Genomic DNA, 12,176 nt, shown 5'->3' with positions numbered 1-12,176 from the left:
ACATAAATATATAAGGTATGAAAAAAACAGAGAATGGTAGTATAGAGAACCTGAAAAACTAAATAATTTCCACTGCGACTCCTAAGTAACTACAGCCCCTAAATACTCCTCGGCATTCTGCTGAACTCAACATTAGTAGCTAAACTACAACCATAATTTGCTGCCCCTACAACTTGCTGCATGATTTATGTTACCTAAATTCCCCAGTATTTTCTTGAGTTTTATTTTTCAGGGAAAAAAAATGGCTTATGATTAACCTTCCCAAATGTGTTTTATAATATTCTAAGTCTCTCAGTCCTCTCCAGGAACTTGTCTTCACTTGTCATCTATCCATTCTCATGATGCATTGTTTTTATGAATGCTGTAAATGCCAGAGCTATCAGTTTGCAGTTGTTTCCTTCCTCACACATAGGAAGCTTCAGCAAAGAGGCTAAGAGCTCACGATTCATAAGCAAAGGCCAGACTCAGGTATTAAATAGTAGTTTCATTTTGGCCAAGTTATTTGATCTCACTGAGTTTTCCTTTTTTCTCTCCTGCAAAAATTGGATCACATTTTATTCATTGATTAACAAAAATTTGTATTTTTGTTCCTATTCTTTACCACTAAGTCTATTAGCTGTCAGGTATGTAGTAAGATTCATTCAAGCAGAGGTAAACCTTGACCATATGGGTGGTAAACAACAATGACAAGAACATGAGAGTTTTCCACATGAATCCTGCAAAAAAAAAAAAAATAGATGTGAGAACAAAAAGCCATTTTCTTTATTGACCTGAAATCATATTAAAACCAACTTTGAGGGGGATCCCTGAGGGGCTCAGTGGTTTGGCACCTGCCTTCGGCCCAGGGCGTGATCCGGAAGTCCCGGGATCAAGTCCCACATCAGGCTCCCCACATGGAGCCTTCTTCTCCTTCTGCTTGTGTCTCTGCCTCTCTTTCTCTCTCTGTCTCTCATGAATAAATAAATAAAATCTTAAAAAAAATTTTTGAAGTCCTATCTTATAATAAGGGCAGGGGATTTAATCTAATGTATTACTTGGACCATGCTCCTTTCTCTAGGATTTCACAACTACACAGTACAACTGTGGGGATAAAAAGGCAGGTTAATTGCCATATCTTTCTCCTATCTTAGATATCTTTGATGTGTTTCCTATCCATGCTCACAAATACCTTGAGGTTAGGATACACTGCTGCTAACAGCACCAGTCTTTTCTAGAATATTTCAAACTAAACCATGAGATCATCTATCTAGAGTTGAAACCACTGCCTCAGGTGTCTGCAAGGTAGTGGCATATGGGTATTACTGTCATAGGAATACCATTCTCTATCAGACCTAGAATAAATCACCACCGATTCTCCTATTTGATCTTTTCTCTCCTCAGAGGCACTCATCTGTCTCTGCTCTCTATTTGAAAAATTCTTGAGGAATTTAAGTTTCTAGAAAACAAAATCTGAGATCCAATTTTCTATAATGGTATTTTTATTTTCTTCTCTACAATTCACACCTAACATCACTCACAATAAAAAGCACGTCTGAATGAGAGAGAGGCCACAAATGTCTGGTTGGTCTGCTTCAAATTAGAGAAAAAAATTGTAGGGACAATTAATATCTAATATAACATAGTTATCATAGTTATTAATACCTATGTATGTGTATGTAGTTAATATTTAATAATACTTTAAGCAATAAAGAATTTCATTTTTTAAAGTATTTTATTTATTTATTCATGAGAGACACAGAGAGAGAGGCAGAGACACAGGCAGAGGGAGAAGTAAGCTCCCTCAGGGAGCCTGATGTGGGACTGGATTCCTGAACTCCAGGATCAGGCCCTGAGCCGAAAGCAGAGCTTAACCACTGAGTCATCCAAGCGTCCCAAGACTGTCATTAAAATAGAGAGTAACATGATGTTTTGGGAAGAGCTGTGTTATTGTATGGAATGAACACAGAAATAATCCCTGAGGATATGGCATTTACAGTAAAAGCTGAAGTTTTTTTATTTTTATTTTTAATTTTTTTAATAGTATGTGAAAGGCTGAGGAGAGAATAACTCCAAGCCTTGGAACCTCCATGGTGAAATTCTCTGAGCTGAGAAAGAATTGAAAATGATAAGTGTGATGAGTGTACATTGAACAAAAGGAAAGTATGGTTGAAAAAGCCACCGTAAAGGCCATAAATAGGACACAGGTCATACAAGATCTTATAGAATATGTAAACATACTTTTGATTCTAAATGCTAAGAGAAGATAATGATATGTTTAAGTGGACTAGTCATATTATTTTATTTTAATTTTAAAAAGATCACTTTGGCAGCCACAGAGAGAGATATTTGAAATAAATAAGAGAGGAATCTGGAAGACGTGTTAGGAAGTTTCTGCAAGTGTCCTGGCCAAAGATGAGTGTGCTAGGGAGAAAAGATGAGAGATCATATTTGCAGTGCACTTTTTGGACAAAAGTGACCACTTAAGTTACCACTTAAGAAACAATCAGTATAGGTCACCCTCTCCTGGTGGGGCCCAGCTTTTGTGTGAGGAGGCAGTGATGATACTCAGGCCCAAGGAGCCCAATGAACCATGCTGATAAGGTGGCAACTTCATAGCAGCTGATAAGATGGGCATGAGGATATCAAACTACAAAGCAGCAACCACCCCCAACAGCTGGCTGAAGGAACTCAGTAAATGCCACCCCTGGGGGACCATATGTGATGTCACCATTGTGGTGGGGAGCCTTTCCTGCCTGGCCCATAAAGCTGTACTAGCTTGTATGGATATTTCAGAAACTTTTTTCTGTATATTGGGCTTGATGCCGCCAGGACCCATGTGGTAGACTTTATCAACTCTGCCAACTTTGAGAAGATTCTGAGCTTGGTCTACACATCAGTTCTTGACAGATCTGATCAATGTTGGGGTCATCAATGAGGTAACTAGGAGAGAATTACTTGTAGTTTGAAGACCCCACTGAGGAGACAGGCATAGCTGAGGAGATGAATAAGTTGAGTGATGCCAGTGGAGATGAGCTGACTTTTGGAGAGAATGATAACCAAGAGAATAAGGCCATGTCCTGGCAGGTGTGCAAGAAAATTCTAGAGCACAGCATTCATGTGATCTGACAGCATGTTCAGGACCACAAGCACCTGCTGACAGGCAACTGCAAATTCTTGGAGACCCACTTCTAAGACCAAAACTCCCAGGTGACCCATGTTCTATCCCACATTGGTATTTTCCTCTTCTCTTGTGGCATGTGTGAAACTTAAGTTCATCACCAGGTGGCAACTGACCCTCCACCAAAAGGGTGGAACATTTGAGAACAACATCCCTGTCCAACCCAATGATCCCCTGACTGGGAATCTGGGTTGGTTTACAGGTGCACCCTCCACAGAGTTGAAATGTGTCATCTGTGGGAAGGCACAGGCCAAAGGTTTCCACATGGTCCAAGGCCACATCCTTGACCATCCAAACTTGGAAAGCACCAGGTCTGCTGTATCTGTAACCACTACCAGCTAAACATCTACAGCTCCATATGGTACATGCTCTTCCACCCTGACATTTCAGTCCTCTCCTGCTCTGTCTGTGTGAACGGCTCTGGGGACTAGCATCTCCTAGAGAAGCACATAGCTATGCACCAAAGCCTGGTAGATGCCCTCTCCCCCTGCCACTTGTGCAGCCAGAGCTTCAAGTCAGAGGCTGCCTATCGCTCCCATGTCAGCAGCACAAATAAAACAGTGGCCTTGAGGCAGGGTCTGATTTGGGGCTTTAGCACCCAGCAGTCCAGAAGTGGAAGCTTCCAATGAAGGAGTTCCTGAGCCAGGAGCTGGCTCAGCAGGGCTAGCCTGGGAACAGTGAGTACAGCTGCAAGGTTTGAGGCAAAAGGTTTGCACAACAAATGAGTTCAACTACCTCTGCCAGTTCTGCAGGCAAGAAGCTGTACCAATGTAAGGTGTTCTTCCGAGGTCATTCAACCATCAAGTGCTACCTGAAGACACACACACTCGGGGGCACTCATCTACAGCTGCACTGTCTGAGGCCCCTACAACTCCACCCTTAACCTCGTGAGCAAACACCAGTAAGCAGACCTTATACCATATCCATTGCAAAGAGGCAGAACAGAGCCTGGCCCTGGCTGAGGCAGGGGAGCTCCCAGGTGTCAGGCAGGCTGTTGATTTTCTGGTGGCTGTTGTCCCCTCTTTAGCCAAAGTTTTCATGTAGCATTGGGAGAAATTCTGTTCTGTCTTGTGTTTAAGGAAAAAGAAGATGAAGATAGAAGAAGAAGAAGAAGAAGAAGAAGAAGAAGAAGAAGAAGAAGAAGAAGAAGAAGAAATAGCACATGAGCTGTTACTGTTCTTGAGAAGCAGCAGCCCTAACATGTTTGCCTCCTTACCTCTTCTTGCCTGTGAAGGACTGCATTTTTTTATTCTTTCAAGGCTGGCTTGGGGATCTTGTCAGGCAATTGGTGTCAACTAGATCACTGTCCCCAACCTCTCAAGTTTTAGTTTACTGATAGGTTTTTTGCTGCTAAGAATTTAACCAACATCCTCACTGAAAAAGGAGGTGGGGAGAGGCTTCCACACTGGGAAGTATTGTCAGATTTCCAGCTGGGACACCAGCTATGAGGGAGATTTGGAGGAATGTGGTCATTCAGAAAAGACTAGTCAGCAGGACAGCTCCCATCAGGTCCCAGGTCCAGCCCTCGGCTGGGAAAACCTAGATGGCTGAAGGTGCCTGCTTGTTCCAAGATTCTGATCTGCTGATTGTACAGTAAAATATTCTGGCAGCTAGATCCAAACTGGGGTCAGAAAGCTTCAGGATGAATCTGTGCTAGCCAGAAGAGGCATCCTGCAGTGCCAACTGAAGTGGCAGCTTGGATTCTACAGGAAGAGAGGTTTCTCTTTTCTTCTCAATTCCAAAGAAACATGATTTTATGAAGTGATGGCCAGGCTGTCAGGCCTTCCCTGTAGGGTAAAGAGGAGAGGGAGTCACTTTGATATAGTCACATGTCATCTGGCTCCCTCCCTTGACTTTGAGTGCCCTGGTGGAGAGGTAGGCATGTCTCTGACAACAGCAGCCTTGCCTTAATTTACATCCAGTTGCCCACTTAGAAGTGTGTTTGGTCTGTAGTGTAGACGAGAAGACCCCATGAGGTGGTAGAGTGATGCACTGTGTGGCCCTCACGATTAAAGAGTCCCAGGGAACTGGTGGAGTGTAGAGGTATGCATTCTGTTTGTCCTGGTCAGGAAACCTGTTTATTTTGTGCTAACCTGGCAAAAGCTTTGGCAATTCACCTTTGACCTGCTGGAATTTATCCTGATCTGGTATTGCATCCCCACCAGAAAGTGCTATTGGACAGCAGCTGGCTCAGGCCCTCCCTAGATGGCTGAGGAAAGGGTCTATCCAGTCTTGGGGGCTGGTTGTCTCTGCTCTTCATTGACTTTTGAGAGAGTCTTGCCCAAAGAAGACTGGAAGGAGAGAGTCCTCAGATCCTACATATTCACAGGGCGGCACCTCAGTAGCACTACCTCACTTGCTTGCCTGAGCTCTGGGAATCCCTAGCCTTGAGCTTGTCGCTGCCCTTGGTGGGACTCAGTAGGATCCCAGGCCTGTTTCACAAGCAAGTGGTTTTAATGAACTCACAAAGCCTTTTTGTGAATTAATATTTATTTTTATTTTTGTATACATATCACCCAGTATCTCTTTTGAATAAGTGACTTCAGGAAAATGAGTTTCTCCCCAGCAAGTAGTCATATTCTAGGGGACAAGTCTGACCAGAGATTTGGGAAGCAGTGGCCAGAACTAGGGTAGAAAGTGTTAAGTCTTTAACCAAGCAAATTTTTTATTTTCTCTCCACATAGCCTCTTGCAGGATAAACCCAGAGGACCATTAGATAATGCTATGAGTTCTAGAAAGTCAGGGCTTGCTGAATTCCTGACCTTTCGTCATCCTTCCTTCCTGTGATTGACTAGACTGGGGACTGGGTTGAGAGAATCAAGTCACATGAAAGACATTTTTGCACATTTTCACATCTTTCCTAAACTGGGAAAGCTCTACTAAGACATACAGGCAAACCAAATCTCTGTCCCTGTTAGACCTGCTTCCTCTCCCCCTAGCCTGCAACTGATAAAACCTCCGAGTTGAAGTCCATGGCTTTCTGGTGGGGTGAGACTTACCTGACAGGATTTGTGCAAGTGGCCACTTTCCACATCTACATTCACCTTGTTATAGGTTCCATCAGGACAGTCTTGTCAGGAAAGCAGTGCTGAGACTTGTTATCCCCGACTGCCTTTTCCCCTTTATCGTGCTGACCATTGGAGAATAGAGAAGGAAAATGTGTAAAAGACGACAGTCACATACCTGCTGGTCCCTCCCAGATGTTAGCAACGACCGATTTTTGAATAGTCAGGTTTGAGAGAGGTAGTCCCCACTGGAACACCGCCTGGCAGCTGAGAATAGATAGATCGATGTACTAGAGAAACTTTTGCCCTTAACAGAGAGCATCATGGATGCTGGATTGTCTCTACGCTTAACCCGAGACTGTGAATTTTCCCTTCCTGCCAGTAAACCAAAAATCAGATCCTTGAAATTTTGCCCCTGAAACACTAAACAAAAACAGCAAAACTGTGCGCCTTGATCCTCCTGAGGCCAGGTGGTTGATCAGGATGGTCCAGGTGGTCGCTATCAGATATGTAGCAGGATTTGCAGCTCACAAGGTTCATTGGCTAAACCCCGTTTCTCTGCATGTCCCCATTTTCACACTTGACCCCTCCCTCTGTTTGGAGTCATGTTTCTGCCTCTGCCTCCAGATCACCTTTCTCTGAATTGTTTCACTTGAAACACTGTATTGTGGCAAAGGGCACTTTGGGAAAACTGGTGGAAAGTATTCAATTTTGTGTTTTATTTTGTTCTGTTCTGTTTTGTTTCAACCTTTCCTTTATTTAATTTTTGTGGCCCCCTCTTCCCGGGAGCCTGGTCCAATACTGTCTTCCTGCTATATTTATTCCAAGGTGCTCTTTGATCCTGGAATGTCTTCTTTATTTCCCTTCCTTCCACTTTCTTGTTCTGTACTCAGAACCAACTATGTAATGTACAGAGCCCTTTGTTTAAAAATGAAGAATTTCAAGAAAGCAACTGTCGAGCATGAGACCATTCCTAATCTGTTCCTGAAGGGAAAAAGATAATATTTACATGGAACATTGGGACAAGCAGCAGAGGTTGCTTATGGCGAGAAGAGGGGATCTGTGTCCTGCTTCTCCTGTCACTGACCAAACAGCTCACTGATGCCACCGTGCCACCAGAAATCTCTGCTATATCCTACTATTTGGTTCTAAATTTTAAGACTCCATGCAGTGTCTATAGTTTACAGCTAGTTGGAAAGAAAGAAGGTAGGGATGGGGCCCAGGTGACACCTAAGAACAAGGAAATTAGTTAAAATTTCTTTTGACTTTCTTCTCTTCTGATTTATCAGTGGCCTTTTATCTCCAAAAAGCCTGTGGGCTTCAATACCTGTCCCCAGTCAGGTTTTGCTACTGATCATTTTCTTCTACTTCTGGTCTCCGGCTGTGCCCTATTCCTTAGACTCCTCAACTTTGGAAGTACATTTAAATCACTTTATAGATGAACACTGATTTTGTTGGCATGGGAGGCTATGTGGAGGAAGCTGTGCCCATCCGGGAATCCCCACACATCCTTATCCCTAAATTCTGCATTGATTAAGTCAGGAATTGCAGGGCACACAGCAATTGTTTCATTGTGATCATTCATCACAAATTTAACATCAGAATGAAAATGAAACTATTTTGATTTCAATGCTTTTTTAACACTCTTTCTTCCCCATCCCTCCTCCCCATCTTGTCCACCCTCCCCTCCCATCTCTCCTAGCTAAAGTTTCTTGCAAAAACCAAGAGTTGGTAATGTCCAACTCCTTCCATTACATTAAAAAGCACTGACTACCTAATATTTAAGTGTTTACTATCTATTGCTGTAGGGTTTTGTATATTTTATAAATGTTCCCCCAAATAACAAATGTCTAAAATTGTTGTACAAAATAATCAATGTAATTTCTACCAACATCATGATGATTATTACTAGAGAATATTTTATTATCAGAATTAGAAGCTACTGAATCTTACATAGAAAAGAAGGAATTATTAATATGGTCAGGAGGTTATGTAAACATCCTTTGATTGTTTCTCTGGATTTTGTGCTATTGGTCAACTTTTTACAATTTGTAAACTGTTTTTTTTTTTTACATATATATTCATCATTGTGTTTAATTTAATCTAACACTGTAACAACATGTATTACAGAAATTTTCCATAACTAAAATCTTCATGTCCTTTAAGACACAAATCAGCAATCCTGTATGTCATTTGCAATTTGGAGTCTACATTACATGAAAGCAACAAGAATAAAGAATTTTTGTTTCAATTGAAATTCTATTATTCTTAAGAAGATGGCTTGAAATAACCACATTATCAACTAATAACTTGAAATACACTAGTAATGTTCTGAAAATATGAGAGAATATATTCAAGGATTATGATATTTATTTCAAAAGGATTACTATGTAGCAAATATAAGCATATTTCTATGTTTATATTTTGTGTAAATGTATAACAAAATTTGGGATATAATTAGCATATAAGAGATTCCTTATGCTAATCAAAGACTAAAAAACCTGTGGAATAAATAATTAATGCTTTATGAGGAGTATATAAACATTTGCATTATAACTTGATGAGTTATTTCCCAGATCAGAGCATTAGCATCAAGGAAAAAATGAAGATTATCATGACTTGCCTTCTGTAACCTAAAAAACTGAAAGAACATTTGTCTAATTTAGAGGTACTGAAAACAACTTTGTTTTTCAAATTTTGATAAAATGTTGGTACTGGACTAAGTCATGAATGAATATTGTAAAAACCAAACCAACCACTACAAAAGTATAAAAACTGATATGTTCAAAACACTATAAATAATACAAGACTGAATCCTAAAAGAATATTCAAGAAACCTTCAGTAAGGCAAGAAAAGAGAAACAGAGAAACAAGGAACCCCAGAAAAAATTTTAAACACATAAAATAGCGGACCTAAGTGTCACCAATCAACAATTATCTTAAATATAATTGATCTAGGTATGCCAATCAGAAAACAGAGATTGGCAGTTGGGTAAGAAAAAAATACAACCACATTATATACTGCTTTCACCACTCTGGTTAAGTTAATTCCTAAATATTTTATTTTTTTCGATGCTATCATAAATGGAAATGTTTTCTTCATTTTTTTCTTACCTTGTTCATGGTTAGTGTATAAAAAATTAAACTGATTTTGTGTGTTCGCTCTGTATCCTTCTACTGTGCTGAATTTGTTTATTAATTCTAACAATTACTTTGTGGAACTTTTAAGGTTTTTCACATACAAAATCATCTCACTTGTGAACAGAGGTAATTTTCTTTCTTCCTTTCTCATTTGGATGGAACAGGTAAGTTAAGTCTGCACCACATGATAAAATGGGTGGGACTTCCCTTCCAATAATTTGAAATTTTATTTTGGTGACATTGGAGAAAGCACAAAGATTTAGGTTTAAATAATTGATTATAGGGTTGCCTTTATTTTTAGATAATTTCAGGTAATTCTGTAGGCAATTTCGGATGTAATACAAAAGCAGAGGTATTGTAGAGTATTTTCTAACAATACTAATGTATTATTCCAGGCAGGAAATTATAAGCAACCAAGCCAAGACAGCAGCATGAAAATAAAGAAAAATTATTTCTTGGGAAAATTAAAGATACTTTTATATTCAAAGTTTTATTATTTTATCTACAAATGATAATGTTAATGGTGCACTCATTGAGAAATGAGTAAGTCAGTCAATTCATACATACATTATGCTGTGGAGACCTACATGGAAAGAAATATTGAGATCAAGGCTTCCAAAATAAAACGGACCATGATTTCTGTTACAGTGGTGCATTTGAAAAATTGTTAATAACAATATTATGAAGTCAGAGTGACACTAAAAATCTCTCTTACAGGAGTTATAAAACCACAGACACCATTGCTCTCTGCTTTATTGCTCAGCGTAATAAGCTTCAGGATAGAAGTCTACGTGCTGTCACCCTGTAGGTTACCTGACACAAGGCAAGCCAGCCTTTGTGCTCTGGGATTTCCTCTACTCACACAGCAATGTCTAGACACGATATATTGTAGGTATGTTTTTAAATCCTGAATTCACTTTCCCTATCTCAGATTATTGAGTTAAAAAAAAAAAGGAGCCAGACCCTGTAAAATACTAGTACTTTTTCCTTGCTCATGCTTCAAAAGATATAAAAAAAAATTACAAAATGAATGCAGGAGAGTCTATAGGACACCACAGATAGAAAAAGTTCTAGATGACCATCAGTGAAAAGCAGTATCAACCTATTGAAAATGAATGGGACTTAATTCCATAGAGACAAGCCTGACAAATGCAGTGAAAGAGACTCAAGGAGAAATAAATATCAGAGAAGATTGACCTGTCTCACTGAGTCATGTTCAGACTGTTCGACAGCCTTGTATAACAGTGAGTGGATCCTTCTTCATTTTTAATATTCAGACCTCGACCAGCTTCAAAAACCCATGTGTATATTGGTGCAATTACAAACATAATGAAAATTCAAGAGCGTCCTATTAACCATCTTATTTTAAACCACCACATTTAAGTTTGCCAAAGAAGTAGAAAGAAATTTTAATGAAGTATTAAAGTGTTAATAGTAATACTTGCCCTGAATTCACAAAATACTGGCAAATATTTAGAGTTACTGATACAAATAAGTAGGAAGCATATCGTAAACACTCAAGACCACATTTGCAACATGAAATTCACAAGACATTGCTAAGCAGAATGTCTCATTCTTGATATCCATCCAATATGTGTATCATGTCTTGAATGCTTACAGTTTTAAAGCTTTAGTTTTCATGTTAATGAAAGGGAAGGAAAATATTGGCAAGTTACTCTCTAATCAACCTAAAAAGCATACTTTAAAAACTTCTAAATTATGTGTAAAACTTAGAGACAAAATGATTTGATTTGTACTAATTAATAATTTTTTCTCATTTTGTCAGTAGAGTGGCTAATTTAAGTACCCTGATTACACACCACCACTGATCTATCTTGTGATTTCAAACCCTTTTATAAATTTTTAAAACCCACAATACTATTTAATTTCAAATTATCAGCTAATTAAAATGCTATTTTTCTCTTGATGTTAGTTACTTAGGGCTGGCGTAACAGATTATTAAAAATTTGGCACTTAAAATAATAGCTATTTGTTTTCTCACAATCCAGAGGCCAAAAGACTCGAACCAAAGTTTGGCTAACCCCACACTGCTCCAGAGACTTTAGAAGAAGAGAAGTACTTTGTTGACTCTCTTAGTTTCTGGAGTCAGTATTCCTTGTTTGGTGACTGCATTTCTGCAGCCTCTGCCATTCCCCTCATGTTGCCTTCTCTTCTTTCTGTAGCAGTCTCATTTCTCTGTCTCGCTCCCCTAATGATATTTGTCAGTGGATTTAGGGTCCACCTAGATAGTTCAGAGTGAGCTTCCTTCTCTCAAAATCCTTAATTTAATCCCATATTTTACCACATAAAGCAACATTCACAGATCTCAAGGGATATGAAATCCGTCTTTTGGGGGATACAATTTAATCTGTTACATTTTGTCATTTCAATTACAAATAAGGTTCAATTAATTTATGTTCTCTCAGGACATAGTTTTTAGCTATAATTTGTGATTAAAAATAAGTTTGTCAAAAATGAAGATAGGGTGATTTAGCTAACAATGGAACAAAGATATACGATCTGAACATAGTGGTTTTAAACTTTACCCTTTGATAGGTGTCAAAAAAATCATTTTCTATGACCTGTGTCATGACCTAGCGTTATTTGCTTTCAAAACATTTGTGTTATCAACTTATGTTTTAAATAATATAGTGCAGGTAAAAGTTTTTAAAACAACCAGGTACATTTGGTGATAGGCTAAACCTAACTTTTAACTTTAAAGGAATTTTCATTTAAAAAGTTATAAAACAATTGAAGATATTATTCAGAGAGTTTTCATAACTATTTTACTGAATTTAAATAAAGTTCCAGTTTTGAATGTTTAACAATAACTTGCTTGAGGGACGCCTGGGTAGCTCAGCGGTTGAGAATCT

The 12,176-nt window shown here is 39.0% G+C and overlaps 1 pseudogene; it reads left to right on the top strand.

The window, feature by feature from the left end:
- The first annotated feature begins 2,606 nt into the window (after positions 1–2,606).
- The window catches only part of LOC112910948 (zinc finger and BTB domain-containing protein 39-like), a 50,818-nt pseudogene continuing 41,248 nt past the window's right edge, over positions 2,607–12,176 (top strand).

Source organism: Vulpes vulpes, chromosome 6 (genome assembly GCF_048418805.1).
Source record: "Vulpes vulpes isolate BD-2025 chromosome 6, VulVul3, whole genome shotgun sequence".
In the NCBI taxonomy this organism is placed as follows: Eukaryota; Metazoa; Chordata; class Mammalia; order Carnivora; family Canidae; genus Vulpes; species Vulpes vulpes.
The sequence above is the reverse complement of the archived record's forward strand: the minus strand, read 5'-3'. Positions and strand labels throughout refer to the sequence as shown.